Source organism: Mobula hypostoma, chromosome 22 (assembly GCF_963921235.1).
Source record: "Mobula hypostoma chromosome 22, sMobHyp1.1, whole genome shotgun sequence".
NCBI lineage: Eukaryota > Metazoa > Chordata > Chondrichthyes > Myliobatiformes > Myliobatidae > Mobula > Mobula hypostoma.
This window is the reverse complement of record NC_086118.1, coordinates 60,105,516-60,126,323: the sequence shown is the minus strand read 5'-3', so window position 1 is coordinate 60,126,323 and position 20,808 is coordinate 60,105,516. Positions and strand designations below refer to the sequence as shown.

At 43.6% G+C, this 20,808-nt stretch overlaps 1 protein-coding gene across 2 annotated transcripts in view; it reads left to right on the top strand.

Moving 5' to 3' along the window:
- Positions 1-20,808, top strand: part of trim25 (tripartite motif containing 25) — a 69,945-nt gene that overhangs the window by 10,223 nt on the left and 38,914 nt on the right. The gene's annotated exons all lie outside the window — the stretch shown is intronic.

The following is a 20,808-nucleotide window of genomic DNA, read 5'->3' as shown; positions in this document are numbered from 1 at the left end:
ATCCATGTGCTCCACAACCGCTGGACTGATTGTGTAAATGTCGGAGGGGATTATGTTGAAAAATAAATGTGCTAGGTTTTCTAAAGTTGACTCCTTCTACCTTAGGCCACAAACATATCAATCACCCCTCGTATCTACCCTGCTTGTAATATCCTCAATCCCTACTAAACTACATATAAAACAAGATGTACAATACCCAGTACTGTATAAGAAAGCAGTATTGTTAGTAAAAGCAACCTTTAGGATTGCTCCCCAAACATTCTAATTGTTCCAAAATGGTTAATTTCAAATTTCCAATTTAACTGCCTTCCAAAGAGCAATTTCCCTGAATGCCCATTTGCCTTTGTAACATGGGTATCTCAACTCTGGAATAGAAATGCACAAATTTCCATCTCAACCTAGATTACACATTGCCAATGTAGAATCTGGGTTTCTCTAAAACTCAATTCCATGAAAAACAAATAAAGAGACAGGACAAAACTCAAAAATCCATGAGAACAACAGGAATTCTGCAAATGCTGGAAATTCAATCAACACACATCAAAGTTGCTGGTGAACGCAGCAGGCCAAGCAGCATCTGTAGGAAGAGGTGCAGTCGACGTTTCAGGCCGAGACCCTTCATCAGGACTTGATCCATGACATAATCCATGAGAATACTGTTCTTCCTTCAGAACCTTCCACAAATAACTGCAAAACTTAGAATAAACAGTTAATTCCCGCCGCGAAAAACTTTTACATGTTTTTTGAAGAACCAAGAAGAAGAAAAAGATCTGCTGGGTGGGGACCGCTGACACATTAACACACTGATGTGCAGCCTCTTGAAACAGTCTTTGCGCTCTCTCACAGACATGCACGCACATGAAACTGACTCACGTGGCCAGACCTCAGACATTTCTCTGCATTCAAATCATTCACGTTATTTACAGGGAATGACACCCGCCCTCCCTACAACAATGAGGCATGAAGGCGCTGACCAACCCCCAATTCCCACTGCTGCCGAAGGTCAGCCTCGGCCCTTTGTAGGGAATCCTGAGTGGATTGCAAGCAACCTGGCAGAGGACAAAAGAGGTCCTTATTCCTCCTTAATGGCCTCCCTTTCTGGCTTTCCCTGGCAGTGCTCCCTCCACATTGCATAGAGGTTTGGGGTGGGAACCCCACTTACCTGCTCCTCAGGAACCCCAGCTTTGAGCAATGCTTAAAATCATTTCTTTGCAGGACATGCAGGCTCCCTCACTCCCCGTCTGCTTACCCAACTTCTGTACCTGGCTAAGTTTAGTCCCATCTACATAGTCTAAACTGTGTAATAATTGAATTGCTGTACCTCTAGGACGATCAGCAGCTGGTGCTATTAAAGACAGCACTACCCCTTTTATTTGGGAATCTGCCAACATAACCTCATGTCCTGTCATTCCAGAAGTTAATTCAACATCCTCTGGCATATGTCATCCTCTAGTGATGTACTATCACTATATACAGTAATTCTGTGATAAGAGCCCACTGGTGGAGAACACAGTCCCTTCCACTGTGCTCCATTCCGCATGAGGTATTAAATTCCATTCAGAGAGAGAATTGAACTGCTGGTCCCATAGTGATGCCATATGCTCAGGAGAAGCAAGCAGTGTTCTCAGGGCATTGTTGATCATGTGTTGGGATGATAGGATCCCTAAAGCACCCACATCTCTGTTAGATAGAATCACACTGGTACCCCACCTCATCCCATATCCACAATAACCACACTGCCAGAGACTCCCCAGGCTTCTGGCTCATTCTTTAGCAGAGAGCTCCCTTATCTCTCTTGTCTCGAAGGGGCCCTTTGTACCATCTCCCACGCAACTGCCCTGGCCTGCCCTGTTTTGGATACACAGGGGAGAGGGCAGTCATTTTGAAGGGTTGCTCAGTTTCATCATTCAGACAGATATCCCCATCCCTCAGCCCCACAGTAGGATCATCGCACCCTTCCCCCCCCCGCATTAAATCTTGAACCTTAACAGGATCAATCTGTGAACAGTGCACAGTGCATAATGCTGTAGCTTCATTAGCTGACAAGTTATCTCTATATTCTGATCTTCTAACTTTGCAGCCCAGGTCTGGGCCATTACCAGTGATTCTCTCTATACGATATAACGCTGATTTAGGTCCTCCTGAATGCCGAGTGACTACATTTTCTTGACCAACCTCCGTGCAGGACCTTGTCAAATTCTTTCACTAGAATGATTCCGGGAATGAGAGGGTTAACATATGAGGAACATTTGTCCGCTCTTGGACTGTATTCCTTGGAGTTTAGAAGAAGGAGGGGGGACCTCAGAAACATTTCGAATGTTGAAAGGCATGGACAGAGTGGATGTGGCAAAGTTGTTTCCCATGATGGGGGAGTCTAGTACGAGAGAGCATGACTTGAGGATGACTTAAGGATTGAAGGGCGCCCATTCAGGACAGAGATGCAAAGAAATTTTTTTAGCCAGAGGGTGGTGAATCTATGGAATTTGTTGCCACAGGCAGCAGTGGAGGCCAAGTCATTGGGTGTATTTAAGGCAGAGATTGATAGGTATCTGAGTAGCCAGGGCATCAAAGGTTATGATGAGAAAGCGGAGGAGTGGGACAAAATGGGAGAATGGATCAGCTCATGATAAAATGGCAGAGCAGACTCGATGGGCCGAATGGCCGACTTCTGCTGCTTTGTCTTATGGTCTTATTGTCTAAAATCCATGAGGACAACACTCATCACCTTGCCTTCATCAATTTTCCTGGTATCTTTCTTGAAGATTGGTAAGACACGACCAACCACGCACGAAGCCATACTGACTATCCCTAATTAGTCCATGTTTATCCAAATACTCATATCTGGTCCCTTAGAATACCTTCCAATAACTTTTGCACTACTGATGTCAGACTCACCAGCCAATAATTTCCTAGTTAATTTTCAGAGCCTTTCTTAAATAGCAGAACAACATTGGCTATCTTCCAATCCTCTGATAGCTCACCTGTCGCTTAAGTGATTTAAATATTTCTGCTAGGGCCCCAGCATTTTCTTCACTTGCCTCCCACAGGGTCTGGGGGAACACCTTGTCAGGCCTTGGGGATTTATCCAACCTAATTTGCCTCAGGATATTGTACACCACCTCCTCTGTAAGTTGTATATGGTCCATGAAGTTGATGCCACTTTCTCTCATTTCTAGACTCTGTGACTGTCTCCTGAGTAAATACAGATGCAAAGAATTAATTTAAGATCTCACCTATCTGTTTCGAGTTTACACATGAATTACCAGTCTGATCTTCCATAGGACCAATTTTCTCCCTTGTGATCCTTTTGCTCTTAACATGTCTGTAGAATCCCTTAAAATTCTCCTTCACTGTGTCTGCTAGGGGAACCTCGTGCCTCCTTTTGGCCATTCTGACTTCTTTCTTTAAGTGTTCTTTTGCTTTTCTTGTACCCCTACTTGCCCATACTTCCTATGCACCTCCTTTTTTCCCTTCTTAATCAGGGCCTCAATATCTCTTGCAAACCAAGGTTCTTTACAAATGTGATCTTTACCTTTTATTCTGACAGGCACATTAAAGCTTTGTACTCTCAAAATGTGACTTGAAGGCCTCCTCTTTACCAAATACACATTTGCCAGAAACAGCCTGTCCCAATCTACAGTTGCCAGATCCTTTCTGATGTCATTAAAGTTGACCTTTCTCCAATTTAGAATCTTATCTCACAGACCAGACTTTATCTTTTTGCATATTTACTTTGAAATGAATGGCTTTGTGATCACTGGATGCAAAGTGTTCCTCTATACAAACTTCTGCCACCTGCCCTGTCTCATTCCCCAATAGCAGATCAAGTCTCTCACACTGTCTCATTGGGACTTCTACGTACTGATTAAGGAAACTTTCCTGAGTACATTTGACAAACTCTATCCCATCTAGTCCTTTTACAGTATGGAATTCCCAGTCAATATGTGGAAAGTTAAAATCATCTACTATAACAACCTTGTGTTTCTTGCAGTAGTCCGCGATCTACAAATTTGTTCCTCTAAATCCCCGACAGTTGGGTCGTCTGTAATATAGCCCCATTCACGTGGTCAGATCTTTCTTATTTCTCAGTTCCACCCATATAGCCTCACTAGCTAAGTTCTCCAGTCTGTCCTGACGGAGAACTGCCATCACATTTTCCCTGGCTAGTATCACCACCCCTCCTCCATTAATCCCTCCTACTCTTTCTCGTCTAAAACAAGGGAACTCCGGAATGCTGAGCTACCAGTCCTGCCCCTTCTGCAACCAAGTATCAACACTGGCTACAATGTCAATATTTCGTTTATCTACACCCTGAGCTTGCGTGCCTTTCCTATTATGCTTGTTGAGTTCTGCTCATTTGGGCTATGTAAGCATTTAGTTGGAATGTTCACTTTCCCCTTTATGGGCAAGCGCACGAGCATCACAGTGGGGGGGGAAGGGGGGTAGAAAAATGGCAGCCTTGTGTACTAGATGTAAATGGAGAAAGTAAAGTTGTTATGATGAAAGAACATCTTGTCTTTGCTGTTTGAACATTAACATTGGTAGCAGAGGATGCAGACCAACTATAGGATCCCACCAACATTTGATGGGAGCAAGCCTTACAAAAGCTGGAAAAATGAAACTGGGACATGGATTCGTGCTATGGAGCACAAGAAGAAGAAGCAGTTGTACTGTCACTTTTGGGAAGAGTAAGAGAGACTGCAATGGGAATTTCAGTGGAAAACTTGAACAAAGATGATGGTCTGACTACGCTAATAATGCACTTGACTCAGTTTTTCTGAAGGAAGAAAAGAATTGGATTTATGAGGCACATTCAGACTTCTTTAAAATTTCCAAAGAGAGTTCTATAAATACGGCTGACTATATTGATTTTGAACAAAAGTACAATCGCATGCATAAATACAAAATGGAACTTCCTGTTGCAGGATTAGCTTTTAAAGTGTTGGATTCTGCGCGTTTAAAGGACAGACAGCTAACTGTAACTTGTATTTGCACCTATGAAATCAATAGTGAAGAGGATTTCTGGAGAAAAGGCTGCCAAGACAACAGTTGGAATTAATTGGGTCAGGAAATGGCACATTTCACTGAACAGATATGAGAGAATAGCGAGTGACCAGACGAGGGCACAATTACCTGGCACAAGTACAGCAGGTGATCAAAATGTGCTGTTTGTCAGAGTACTTGCCACTGGGCAAAAACTTTCCGCACAGAACCGGACAAGTTAAGGTAACTGAGGAACATCTGAAGATGTAGAAGAGTAGTTTGCAAAGGAATCACTTACTAATGCCGAGACGTCTGATGCAGAAATTTTGACAATAGAATCTATAGGATCTGCTGTTATTGATACAACATGCACACGCAGTGTTTGGGGAAAAATGGCTGAAAGCTCTGTAAGTGAACTAAACTGGAATGAAGTGCATAAACTGGTGAACACAAATACACCCAGTAACAAAGCATTCACATTTGGAGATGGAAAGATTGTACAATCTACCAAAAGAGTGAAAGTTCCCACAAAGATAGAGATGACAAAATGTTACATCGAAGCGGAGGTGGTACCAGTGAACATTCCATTACCCTTGAGTAAAACTTCCATAAAGAAAGTGGGGGGGGGGGGCGTTCAGTACAGGATATGGAGAATGACCATGCAATGATGTTTCAACATTCAGTGTCTTGAGCTCTGGACATCCCAGAAGTTCTGTGTGAATCTCAGATGGTGATGAGAGGGTGTACAGGAGTGAGGTATGCCAGCTAGTGGAGTGGTGTTGCAGCGATGACCTTGCACTCAAGGTCAGTAAGACCAGAGAGCTGATTGTGGACTTCAGAAAGGGTAAGATGAGGGAACACACACCAATCCTCTCAGAGGTGGAGAGAGTGAACAATTTCAAGTTCCGGGGTGTTAATATCTGAGGACCTAACCTGATCCCAACATATTGATGCAGTTATAAGGAAGGCAAGACAGAGTTTGAGGAGATTTGGTATGTCAGTTAAAACACTCAGATTTCTACAGATGTACTGTGGAGGACATTCTAACTGGCTGCATCACCATCTGGTATGGAGGGGCTACTGCACAAGATTGAAGTAAGCTACAGAGTTGTAAAATTAGTCAGCTCCATCATGGGCACCAGCCTCCATATTATCCAAGGCATCTTCATGGAGCGATGCCTCAAAAAGGCAGTGTCCGTCATTAAGGACCCCTACCACCTAGGACATGCCCTCTTCTCATTGTTACCATCAAGGAAGAAGTACAGAAGCCTGAAGGCACACACTAAATGATTCAGGAACAGCTTCTTCCCTTCCACCAACTGGTTTCTGAATGGACATTGAACCCATGAACACTGTTTTTGCACTACTTATTTAATTTAATTATTTTATACATATAGCTTTTTTTCCTTTATATTATCACGTATTGCATTGTACTGCTGCTGCAAAATTTACAGATTTCATGACCTATGCTAGTTATATTAAATTTAATTCTGATAAAGACATTAACTGAGAATCAATGTGTGAATGAGGTACTAATTGTCGCAGAGAACATGACCCCAGTTGAGAAATGCAAAGTGTTCCTCAAGCTTCACATGCAGTTAGGAAACGTTTTGACTGATAGACTTCAGAAACTGCTCAGTAGTTCACGAAACAAAGATGCAGACTATTCTTTCCAAGATTCAGTGCTGGTAGCATTGTAAACACAAAGAAACCCTCAAAGATAGTACAAGAAAAAACTTTATCCATTCCTGGATAAGTGTCTAAGGCCCACCTCACAAAATATCAGAGATAATAGAAGTGAATTTAATAATGAATTCAAAGATACGGTGGAAAACTTTAGCATTGAGCCAAAGTCAACAGCAGCATGAAGTCCTTACTCTAATGGACTTCTGGAGCATGCAGCAAGAATGCCATGCACAGTGTACATGGCTGCTGCCCATATCAACTTAATGTTCGCTCAAAGTCCAAACCTTCCCTCTGTACTGGTTGACAGCCACCTGCTCTAGAGGGTATTACCAGGAATGAATGGGCTGGGAAATATTTCAGCATTGCATGTATCAAGGAAGGCTTTTATTGAAGCAGAGCGTTCAGAGAGAATTAGAAGAGCGCTGAGGGGTACAGCTCCATCCTACAGATGAGAAATATGAGATGGGGACAAAGAGCAGACTGTACAGAATGGAGAGGTCCTGGAGCTGTCATTGATCAGGATGGAGTTGTGGTATTAGTGAGACATGGAGGTACATGGATTCCACAAACTGAAGACCATCGGAGCTCCATGGAGAATGATACAAAACATGAAAAGCACTTACCTGATACAGTGTCACACAGCACAGACAGTGCTGAAGAGATTGCAGTTGTGGTCTCAACAGACTTACTTGAACAGGAATGATCACAAATGCAAAGACAACATGGAAGTTTGTCTTAAAGCAGGACAAACTGAGATTTGTAGACCAAGACATTGGTATCTCATACAAATCTGAAGTCTTAAGACGAGCAGGCAAAACCAATGGGAGAAACAAAAGTTGGTACAAGTTGAATTACCTAGAACCAGTCATGTTCACTGGCACTGCAGGGTCAGTTGACATTGTCACGTGTAGACGGACTTCATATTGGAACAAGTATAGATCAGGCTGGACCATCTGAGAAATGTCAAGATGAAAATGTCCTAGTAACCAAAGTGTAATTGGAAGCTGCAAAACAGGATGAAATCAATAGTTAGAGAAATAATGGAGTGTTTGAGGTCAGAGACAATGGCCAAAAGATGGTGTTTACAAGATGGGTGTGCACCTGGAAAGAAACCCCAAAAGGAATTACACCAAAAGTACGCCTGGAGGAACTGAACATAAAAGAACTCCAAAAAGACTCCCCACATGTACATCAGAGTCTCTTCAACTACTTCTGACAGTGATACGTCAAAAGCATTGTCAACTCCATTCCACGGACATAATATCTGCATTCTTACAGGGAATAGAGCTGTCACCTGAATTTACATTCAACCCCTGCATGAATCCAGAAGAGAAGGAACTCTGGAAACTCAGTATATGTGTAGTCTAGCAGATATATCACTTTGCTGGTATTAAAGAGTCAAGGAACTATTGAAAACAGGTGGAAAGATGTCACAAGTGGATCCAGCTGGCTTTTACTGGCAAGATTCAGAATGTCATGTGATTGGAGTACGTACATGCCTGTCATGTAGATGAGTTCACGTGGGGAGCTCACAAAACTTTGCCACAACAGTTACCTGTCGGGTAAAGTCAGCCTTTCAGGTTGGACACGAGGAACATGACAGATTCTGCTATGTAGGGATAGATATCCTTGCTGATGTAGCTGCACCAAGGAAGCTACATCAGGAATTTTCAGACAATCCGCATGGAATTCTCACATGCCACACAATGGGATGTACCCTTCAATGAAGCTGAAGTTCAGCGACTCAGGTCAAAGATAGGACGATTCTATGGGTAGCAAAGCAGAGGAAACCTAACATCATGTTTGATGCCTGCAACTTGGCATCCAGCACAGTACAAACTTCACACGAGGCAAACAAGATAGTGCACAGAATTCAATCTGAAAAAGTGGTCTTGAAGTTTCAACAGCTTGGACAAGATGGCTCACTGAGGTTCGTTATCTTCACAGGAAAATCTCACTGATGGAGGTACTCAACGGGGACATCTTATGCTGATGGGAGAAGAGAGAAGATTTTCACCTCTGTTGGCAATCAAAAAGGATTTGAAGAGTTGTACATTGTATACTGGCAGGAGAAACTCTTGCAATTTCTGATGATATTGACAATGTCGTTTATTTGTCCACACTCTGTTCTGAGCTTGTCCATGGTGAGGCAAAGAACACCACTCTACAAATAACTTGTGTCACAGACAGATACTCTAGTTGATGCCATCAAATCCACTAAGTTAGTTACACAGAAGAGGCTTAGTCTAGAGATAATCAGCTTCAAGAAACTAGTCCAAGCACAGAAAATTCATCACGTGCCATGGTCAACTACAAAGGAACAACTAGCTGACTATTTCACAAAGAGGGGATCACCAGCTCTTATGCTGCTGAAGACATTTAGTACCTTGAGAACTGTATCAGTATCAAGGGTTATACAGCTTACGAGTAGTTCAAGTCGCTAAAAACCATTATTACACTTTTTTCGAAGTAAGTTGTGGTAAACTATCACTGCAAGCAATGAAGCAAGCGAAGGCAAAGCAAATTTGTGGGATGTGCCCTGTTGGTGCACAGTTGGAGTTGGGAGTTCCAATGCCCATCCAACTAACCTGGGTACGAAGATGGATCACTCTAAACGCCAAACTGAATTGAAGAAGTCAAGAACGACTCCTTCAGCAGCAAAATCTGGGCCTGGATGGATTTGCTGGCATCGGGGCCTGGTCCCTATTAGGTTGGGACAATTTAAATGCCAGGCCAGGTACTCTGGGGCTTCCCTCTCTGCAACACTAAGGCTGTGAGACTGCCTCCAGCTATGTGTGCCAACTTTGCGGCGATTTGCCTGCTAGTACGATGAACTGAATTGAGGCTTTGAGCCTGCTCTGAGCTGCTCCGGGATTTGGATCTAAGGACTCCATTTGGTTGGGAATGCATTTGTTGCTCTTCTTCTATTGTTTATGTTTTGTTTATTTTTCTCTGTGGGGACAGGGGGCTTGATCTCATTTATTTTTTTAAATTGGGTTCTTTCGGATTTCGTGCTTTGCGACTGCCTGTAAGCAAAACAAATCTCAAGGTTGTATAATTTATACATTCTTAGATTAGAAAAAGCACTGAGAAACTTTGAACTAATCCCCACATCCTAAAGGACATTTGAGCTGAGAAATATTTTTTATTTTTATAGTACCCTGAAGGCACTAAGAGTATATTAAGAAATTTATTAGGCCTAACAACTAGAGGTAAAAGTAATATTTGTACACCAAGTGACATTTAATTTTTTTATATGTACTTAAAAAGGATGGGAGGTTGAGTTCTATTCATTTGGGCAATGTAAGCATTTAGTTCGGATATTCACTTTCCCTGTAATTGGCTTGCGCACGAAGGTGGTGGAGGCTTGGTTGGTAAGAAAATGGCAGCCTTCTGTATTGAATGTGATTGGAGAAAGTAAAGTTGTTATAATGAAAGAAAATATTGTCTGAGTTGTTTGAACGTTAACAGTACTTGCATTGAAACGTGCAGCTCAGCACATTAGTCGCACAATGCTCAACCTTTTGATGTCTGCTTCTCTCAGAGGTCCTGACAACATCTGTCTCCTGAAACCTCTCCACTGTCTGTTCTGACACTCTGGTTCCCAGTCTCCAGCAACTCTAGTAGTTTCTGTACTGCTGACTGTGCCAGTGTGGGCAAGAATAGGAGCACCTGGCAGAGGAATGGGTGCAGGGGCAGAGGTTCAGATTTCTGGATCCTGGGGAAGGTGTGACCTGTACCAGAGGCACGGGTTACACTTGAACCCGAGGGGGACCAACATCCTTGTGAGCAGGTTTGTCCAGAGGTGTTGGGGAGGTTTAAACTAATTTGGCAGAGAGATGGAAACTGGAGAGATACGGTTGAGGATTGGCCAGTTTGCTTACAAATAGAGGCAGTGTGTAGTGAGATTGCTAGCAAAATTGCCGTCTGCAGGGTGAATTGTCATGTAAAAGGAGGACAATCAAATACAGGACTGAAGGTGCAATATTGGAATGCATACAGTATACGGAATAAGGTAGATGAACATGTAGCACATTTAGTGATTTAAGACCATAAAATGTAGGAGCAGGCCCATCAAGTCTCCTCCACCATTCAATCATGGGCTGATCCAATTCTTCCAGTCATCCCCATTCCCCGGCCTTCCCCCATACTCTTTGATGCCCTGGCTAATCAAGAACCTATCTGTCTCTGCTTTAAATGCACCCAACGACTTGGCCTCCACAGCCGCTCATGGCAACAAATTTCACAGATTTACCACCCTCTGACGAAAGTAATTTCTCCCCTTCTCTCCCCAAAATTGACGCCCTTCAATCCTGAAGTCATGCCCACTTGTCCTAGGCTCCCCTACCATAGGAAATAACTTTGTCATATCTAACCTGTTCAGGCCTTTTAACATTTAGAATGTTTCTAAGAGATCCCCCCCCGCCACCCCCCATTCTCCTGAACTCCGGGGAATACAGCCCAAGAGCTGCCAGACATTCCTCATACGGTAACCCTTTCCCCTTTCATTCTTGGAATCATTCTCGTGAATCTTCTCTGAACTCTCTCCAATGTCAGTATGTCCTTTCTAAAATAAGGAGCCCAAAACTATACACAATACTCCAAATGTGGTCTCGTGAATGCCTTATAGAGCATCAACATCACATCCCTGCTCTTATATTCTATACCTCTAGAAATGACTGCCAAAATTGCATTCGCCTTCTTCACCACCGACTCAACCTGGAGGTTAACCTTTAGGGTATCCTGCATAAGGACTTCCAAGTCTCTGCATCTCTGCATTTTGAATTCTCTCCCCATCTAAATCATAGTCTGCCCATTTATTTCTAACACAGAAGTGTATGACCATACATTTTCCAACATTTTATTTCATTTGCCACTTCTTTACCTATTCCCCTAAAATACTTAAGTCTCTCTGTTTCTGTAACACTACCCGCTTCTCCACCTATCTTTGTATCATTGGCAAATTTAGCCACAAATCCATTAATGCCACAATTCAAATCATTGACATACATTATAAAAAGCAGTGGTCCCAACAGTGACCCCTGTGGAACTCCACTAGTAACCGGCAGCCAGCCAGAATAGGATCCCTTTATTCCCACTCTCTGTTTTCTGCTGACCACCAATGCTCCACCCATGTTAGTAACTTCCCTGCAATTCCACAGGCTCTTATCTTACTAAGCAGCCTCATGTACGGCACCTTGTCAAAGGCCTTCTGAAAATCCAAGTACACCACATCCACTGCATCTCCTTTGTCTACGCTGCTTGTAATTTCCTCAAAAAATTGTAGTAGGTTTGTCAGGCAGGATTTTCCTTTCAGGAAACCATGCTGGCTTTGGCCTATCTTGTCATGTGCCTCCAGGTACTCCGTAATCTCATCCCTAACAATGGATTCCAACAACCTCCCAACCACTGATGTCAGGCTAACAGGTCTATGGTTTTCTTTCTGCCGCCTCCCACCCTTCTTAAATAGCGGAGTAACATTTGCAATTGTCCAGTCATCTGGTACAGTGCTAGAATCTATCGATTCTTGAAAGATCATTGTTAATGCCTCCGCAATCTCTCCAGCTGCTTCCTTCAGAACCTGGGTACATTCCATCAGGTCCAGGAGATTTATCCACCCTCAGACCATTAAGCTTCCTGAGCACCTCCTCAGTCGTAATTTTCACTGCACATACTTCACTTCCCTGACACTCTTGAATGTCCAGTATACTGCAGATGTCTCCACTGTGAAGACTGATGCAAAACAGGCATTCAGTTCCTCTGCCATCTCTGTGTCTCTCATTACAGTAACCCCCATGTCATTTTCTGTTGGTCCTATACCTGCCCTCAACTTTCCTTTATACACTTAAAAAAGCTTTTAGTATCTTCCTTTGATATTAGTCACCAACTTCCTTTCATAATTCATCTTTCTTTCCTAATGACCTTCTTAGTTTCCTTCTGCAAGTTTTTAAAAGCTTCCCAATCCTCTATCTTTCAACTAGCTTTGGCTTCCTTGTAAGCCCTCTCTTTTGCTTTTACTTTGGCTCTGACTTCACTTGTCAGCCACAGTAGTGTCCTTCTTTCATTCAAAAATTTGCGGGTAAGGTGTGGGCTTCACTAGATTGTGGCTGAAAGATTATAGGATACACAGTTTTGAAAGGACAGGCAGGTAGGCAGAGTATAGGGTGGCTCTGTTGGTAAAAATGAAATAAAGTCCTTAGAAAGAGGTAACATAGGATCAGAAAGTGAAGAATATTTATGGGTAGAGTTACAATACTTATAAAAAGTATTCCCCCCCCACCCCCACCGCCCCGGAAATTTTCATGTTTTATTGTTTTACAAATTGAATCACAGTGGGTTTAGTTTAACTTTTTTGACACTGATCAACAGAAAAGACTCTTCTGTGTCAAAGTAAAAAGAGATCTCTACAAATTGGTCTAAATATATTAGTTATTAAACACAAAATAATTGAAGGGCATGAGTAATTATGCGATCAAGTCAGTCTTTAGTAGATGCACCTTTGGCAGCAATTGCAGCCAAATTGAATCTATGTGAATAGGTCTCTATTGGCTTTCCACATCTGGACACTGCATTTTTTCCCACATTCTTCTCTACAGAAGTGCTCAAGCTCTGTCAGATTGCTTGGAAAGCATGAGTCCTTTTCAAGACCAGCCACAAATTCTCAATTTTATTGAAGTCTGGACTTTGACTTGGCCACTCCAGGATTCAGTTGGAGAGGGTGAGAAGTGGTGAAGAAATGACAGGTGAACTGATTCAGTGTGCTGCTTGCATGATGTGGGAGGTCAGGGACGTTGATGGTGCCTGTGGCTGCTACAACTGTGAAAAGTGTGTCCAGCTTCAGCTCCTGAAGGACCGTGTTGGGGCACTCAAGAAGCAATTGGATGACCTCAGGTTCATCCGTGAAAACGAGAGTTTTCTGGACAGGACCTACAGCGAGATCGTTACACCGAAGATACCGGAAAAGAGAAGGGGGGCGACGATGAGGAAGGGATGGATGCTTGGAATACAGGAGACCCCGGGGGATGTGCCTGTTGAAAACAGATTCACCCTCTTGGAAGCTGTCGGGTCAGAAGATGCTGCCAGTCTGAGAGGCAGACGGGTCTGCGAGTCAAAAATTGGCTCTGAAGCAAAGCCGAGGAGACAGATATCAGGTAGAGCCATGGTAGTAGGGGACTCCATAGTAAGAGGTACAGAACGGGGTTTCTGCAGTAACAGGCGGGATTTAAGGATGGTGTGTTGCCTCCCTGGTGCCAGGATCCAGAACGTCACGGACCGATTGCAGGGTATCCTCAAGGGTGAAGGTGAACAGCCGGAAGTGGTGGTGCATGTGGGCACAAATGCCGTCGGGAGGAAGAGGAAAGAAATTCTGCAGCGTGACTTCAGAGAACTCGGAAGAAGGCTGAAAAGCAGGACCTCCAGGGTGGTTATCTCCGGTTTGCTTCCAGTTCCTTGTGCTGGAGAGGACATGAACAGGGAGATAGGGGATCTGAATGTGTGGCTGAGGAGCTGGTGCGGGGAGCAGGGATTTAGAGTCTCAGACCACGGGGATCTGTTGTTTTAAGGATGAATTGTACAGAAGGGACGGGTTGCAGCTTAACAGACGAGGGACCAGCATTCTGGCAGGCAGGTTTGCCACTGCTACACGGGTGTGTTTAAACTAAATAGTGGGGGGGGGAGGGGGACAAACTGGAAATATAAGGATGGAGTTAAAGGGAAAGAGAGAATAAGAAAAGTTAAAGACAACAGAATTAACGGGGCAGAAAGCTCAGGAAGGGATCGAAGAGTATGGCCAAGTGCAACAGGAATCGATGTGACAGGTGAGGGGAGTAATGGATTAAAAGTATTATATATGAATGCACGAAGTATAAGAAATAAAGTGGATGAGTTTGAGGCTCAGTTGGAAATTGGCAAGTATGATGTTGTGGGAATAACAGAGACATGGCTGCAAGAGGACCAGGGCTGGGAAATGAATATTCAAGAGTGTACGTCCTATCGAAAGGACAGACAGGTGGGCAGAGGGGGTGGGGTGGCTCTGTTGGTGAGGAATGAAATTCAGTCCCTCCTGAGGGGTGACATAGAATCAGGAGATGTAGAGTCAGTATTGATAGAACTGAGAAATTGTAAGGGGCAAAAAGACTCTGATGGGAGTTATCTACAGGCCCCCAAACAGTAGCCTGGATATAGGGTGCAAGTTGAATCAAGAGTTAAAATTGGCAAGTCGCAAAGGTAATGCTACGGTTGTTATGGGGGATTTCAGCATGCAGGTAGACTGGGAAAATCAGGTTGGTACTGGACCCCAAGAAAGGGAGTTCGTGGACTGCCTCCGAGATGGATTCTTAGAGCAGCTTGTACTGGAGCCTACCAGAGAGAAGGCAATTCTGGATCTAATGTTGTGTAATGAACTGGGTTTTATAAGGGAACTCAAGGTAAAGGAGCCATTAGGAGGTAGTGACCATAATATGATAAGTTTTAATCTACAATTTGAGAGGGAGAAGGGAAAATCAGAAGTGTCAGTATTACTGTTGAACAAAGGGGACTATGGAGCCATGAGGGAGGAGCTGGCCAAAGTTGACTGGAAAGATACCCTAGCAGGGATGACAGTGGAACAACAATGGCAGGTATTTCTAGGGATAATACAGAAGGTGCAGGATCATTTCATTCCAAAGAGGAAGAAAGATTCTAAGGGGAGTAAGGGGCGACCGTGGCTGACAAGGGAAGTCAAGGACAGTATAAAAATAAGAGAGAGGAAGTATAACATAGCCAAGATGAGTGGGAAGCCAGAGGATTGGGAAACTTTTAAAGAGCAACAGAAGATAACTAAAAAGGCAATACGGGGAGAAAAGATGAGGTACGAAGGTAAGCTAGCCAAGAATATAAAGGAGGATAGTAAAAACTTCTTTAGGTATGTGAAGAGGAAAAAATTAGTTAAGACCAAAGTTTGGCCCTTGAAGACAGAAACAGGTGAATTTATTATGGGGAACAAAGAAATGGCGGACGAGTTGAACAGGTACTTTGGATCTGTCTTCACTAGGGAAGAAACAAACAATCTCCCAGATGTAATAGTGACCAGAGGACCTAGGGTAACAGAGGAAATAAAGGAAATTCACATTAGGCAGAAAATGGTGTTAGGTAAACTGCTGGGACTGAGGCTGATAAATCTCCAGGGCCTGATGGTCTGCATCCCAGGGTACTTAAGGAGGTGGCTCTAGAAATCGTGGACGCATTAGTAATCATTTTCCAATGTTCTATGGATTCAGGATCAGTTCCTGTGGAATGGAGGGTAGCTAATGTTATCCCACTTTTTAAAAAAGGAGGGAGAGAGAAAACAGGGAATTATCGACCAGTTAGCCTGACATCAGTGGTGGGGAAGATGCTGGAGTCAATTATAAAAGATGAAATAGTGGCACATTTGGATAGCAGTAACAGGATCGGTCCGAGTCAGCATGGATTTACGAAGGGGAAATCATGCTTGACTAATCTTCTGGAATTTTTTGAGGATGTAACTATGAAAATGGACAAGGGAGAGCCAGTGGATATAGTGTACCTGGACTTTCAGAAAGCCTTTGATAAAGTCCCACATAGGAGATTAGTGGGCAAAATTGGAGCACATGGTATTGGGGGTAGGGTACTGACATGGATAGAAAATTGGTTGGCAGACAGGAAACAAAGAGTAGGGATTAACAGGTCCCTTTCAGAATGGCAGGCAGTGACTAGTGGGGTACCGCAAGGCTCGATGCTGGGACCACAGCTATTTACAATATACATTGATGATTTAGATGAAGGGATTAAAAGTAACATTAGCAAATTTGCAGATGACACAAAGCTGGGCGGCAGTGTGAAATGTGAGGAGGATGTTATGAGAATGCAGGGTGACTTGGACAGGTTGGGTGAGTGGGCAGATGCAGTTTAATGTGGATAAATGTGAGGTTATCCACTTTGGCAAGAACAGGAAGGCAGATTACTATCTGAATGGTGTCAAGTTAGGAAACGGGGAAGTACAACGAGATCTAGGTGTCCTTGTTCATCAGTCACTGAAAGTAAGCATGCAGGTACAGCAGGCGGTGAAGGAAGCTAATGGAATGTTGGCCTTCATAACAAGGGAAATTGAGTATAGGAGCAAAGAGGTCCTTCTGCAGTTGTACAGGGCCCTGGTGAGACCACACCTGGAGTATTGTGTACAGTTTTGGTCTCCAAATTTGAGGAAGAACATTCTTGCTATTGAGGGAGTGCAGCGTAGTTTCATGAGGTTAATTCCCGGGATGGCAGGACTGTCATATGTTGAAAGATTGGTGCAACTGGTCTTGTGTACACTGGAATTTAGAAGGATGAGAAGGGATCTGATTGAAACATATAAGATGATTAAGGGATTGGACACGCTAGAGGTAGGAACCATGTTCCCGATGTTGGGGGAGTCCAGAACCAGAGGCCACAGTTTAAGAATAAGGGGTAGGCCATCTAGAATAGAGTTGAGGAAAAACTTTTTCACACAGAGAGTTGTGGATCTGTGGAATGCTCTGCCTCAGAAGGCTGTGGAGGCCAATTCTCTGGATTCTTTCAAGAAAGAGTTAGATGGAGCTCTTAAAGATATCCCTTGACTCTGCTATGGGGAGAAGGCAGGAACAGGGTACTGATTGTCATGATCACAGTGAATGGCGGTGCTGGCTTGAAGGGCCAAATGGCCTACTCCTGCACCTATTGTCTATTAACTTTATTGTTTTTAAGCCATTCCTGTGTAGCTTTGGCTTTATGCTTGGGGTCATCTTGCTGGAAAACAAATCTTCTCCCAAGTTCTCTTGCAGACTGCATCAGGTTTTCCTCCAGGATTTCCTTGTATTTTGCTGCATTCATTTTACTCTGTACCTTCACAAGCCTTCCAGGACCACAGCATGATGCAGCCACCACCGTGCTTCACGGTAGGGATGGTGTGTTTTGATGATGTGCGGTGTTTGGCTTATGCCAAACATAGCGTTTAGCTTGATGGCTAAAATGCTCAAGTTTGGTTTCATTAGACCACAGAACCTCCTTCCGGCTGACTTCAGAGTCTCCCACATGCCTTCTGGCAAACACTAGCTGAGATTTCATGAGAGTTTTTTTTCAACAGTGGCTTTCTCTTTGCCACTCTCCCATAAAGCTGTGACTGGTGAAGCACCTGGACATCAGTTGTTGTATGTGCAGTCTCTCCCATCTCAGCCACTGAAGCTTGTAACTCCTCCAGAGTTGTCATAGGTCTCATGGTGGTCTCCCTCACTAGTCCCCTTCTTGCACAGTCACTCAGTTTTTGAGGATGGCCTGCTCGAGGCAGATTTACAGCTGTGCCAAATTCTTTCCATTTCTTCATTATTGACTTAACTGTACTCCAATCGATATTCAGTGACTTGGGAATTTTCTTGTATCCATCTCCTGACTCACTAGCAGATGTAGCTTCCAGATACAGGTGTATTTTTACTACAATCAATTGAAACACCTTGACTGCTCACAGGTCTCCAAAAACAGGTCTCCATTTAACTAATTACGTGACTTCTTAGACCAATTGGCTGCTCCAGTGATGATTTGGTGTGCTATATTAAAGGGGGTGAATACTTCTGCAATCATTTTGTGTTTTATATTTGTAATTAATTTGGATCACTTCGCAGAAATCTGTTTTCACTTTGACATAAAAGAGTCTTTTAATGCTGATTGGTATATAAAAAAAACAAATTTAATCCACTGTGATTCAATGTTGTAAAACAATAAAACATGAAAACTCCTGGGGGGGGGCGGGCAGGGTGGTGAATACTTTTTATAGGCTCTAAGAAACCGCAAGGGTAAAAAGACATTGACAGGAGTTGTATACAGGCCACCAAATAGCCAGGAAGTGGGGTACAAATTACAACAGGAGATGGAAAAGTCTTGTCAAAAGGACAACGTTACAATAGTCATGGACGTTTTCAATATGCAGGTAGATTGAGAAAAATCAGGTTGGTGTTGGATCCTAAGAGGAGGAATTTGTAGAATGTCCTCGAGATGGCTTGTTAGAGCAGCTTGTGGTTGAACCCACTAGGAAATCAGCTATTCTGGATTGGGTGCTGTGCAATGAACCAGAATTGATTACAGCTGAATTGATTGGAAGAGGATACTAGCAGGGATGGGGACAGAACAGCAGTGGCTGGAGTTTCTAGGAGCAATTCGGAAGGCGCAGTGTAGAACAGGAAATATTCCAAAGGCAGGATGATACAACTGTGGCTGACAATACTAGTCAAAGCCAACATAAAAGCCAAAGAGACCCTGCCTCTCTCCCTGGGAGGACGTCCGTACCGTGCCCTGCCTTACAAGTCGGGCCCTCTATATACAGACTTGGGAAGCTTTCCTGAAAACATTTTCATACATTCCACCCTGTCCGGATCCTTAACATACTGTGTGGCTGAGTCAGTACTGCTGGTACCTGTCTGCGTGGTTTTGGGTACTGTGTGCCCACCCGGGCAGGGTTGGGCAAGAAACTTGTGAACGGGTACTGATTGAATCGAATTTCAGCTTTACAGACAAAGAAACTATAGAAATATGAAATCAAATATACTACAAGTTATTAAAAGTTTACAGACAAACTGGTGAATATACAAACATAAGCACTCCTAAAGAAAGCTAAAACTACAAGGAAAGAAAAGAATAAAATCAACGATCTGGACCCTAATCCAACAGTTCCACTAGATTGGAAATGGATATGTAACTCCTTTATTGAAATGAGGCAGATAAACAGAAATGTACAGTCCAGGCACCTTAACCGGGGGTATATAAAAGTGACGTGGAATATATACTGAGATTACTGTTGTTAATGTTCACATTGTAGGAGGTAACACGTAGAAGGTTGGCTGGTGAACAACAGGGAGTATCCTTAAGCAAGTTACCGAGTCTGTTGATGACAAAGGTTAGAAAGTGAGCTGCAACAGGAATAGAGAGAGGTAGATTCAATAAGTGAGCAAAGGGCTGGCAAATGCTCCCAGTGGCTACTAGTGAAACCCAGTCTGGTCTTCTGCTGCTGTAGCCTGTCCACTTCGAGGTTTGTGTGTACATTCGGAGATGCTCTTCTGCACACCGCTGTTGTAAGGCATGGTTATTTGAGTTACTGTCACCTTCCTGTCATCCTGAATCAGTCTGGCCATTCTCCTCTGACTGCTCTCATTAACAAGGCATTTTCACTCATAGATCGGCTGCTCACTGGATGGTTTTGTTTTTTGCTCCATTCTCTGTAAACTCGAGAGACTGTTGTGCACGAAAATCCTAGATCGGTTTCTGAGGTACTCAAACCTCTCCATCGGGCACTGACAATTATTCCAAGGTCAAAGTCTCTTTGATTACCTTTCTTCCGCGTTCTGATATTTGGTTTCAACAGTTGCATTGAGTTGCTGATTAAGTATATGCAACCTAATAAAGTGTTCACTGAGTGTAGAGTGCAGCACAGGGAAATGTGCTCCACCTTGGCAAGGAGAGTAAATAAACATTTAGATGGTGAGACATTACACACAGACGGGAGCTGTCAAACTGGGTGTCGGGCCGGATTTACGACAGCTGGTGCAGGATATCATTTATAGAAGTGAAAAGGTAGTCAGTCATAGTCCTTCACCTGCAGTCTCTGACTTGGACTCCCAGGCTTGAGGCTTGAGGCCTGATTGAGAGTTTGGGGCCAAGGACTGAAGGCCAGGAGGTAACCTGTCTGTGTGTGTGAGGGGGTGAGGGTGGTGGGGTAACGGCTTGTTTTGTTCTGTTGCTGTTGCTATTTGCATTGTTGTGTTGAACATCGAGGGCATGCTGTGCAGACATGAGGGCACGGGAATGTGTGCAAACTCTTGCGGGCTGCCCCCAGCACAGGAAGGGGTGTGTTGGGTATTCACACAAATGAATTTTGATGTAAAGGTAATGAAGGTAAATGAATCAATTGACATTGATAGCATTATTAAGGACCCCCATCATCCAGCACATGCCCCCTTCTGACTGTTACTGTCAGGAAGGAGGTACAGGAGCCCGAAGGCACACTCAGCTGTAGCGGAACAGCTTCTCCCCCTCGGCCGTCCGATTCCTAAATGCACATTGAACCCATGAACCCTACCTCTCTTTTTATTATTACTTCTGTTTTTCCACTATTTTAAATTTAATTATTTAATATAC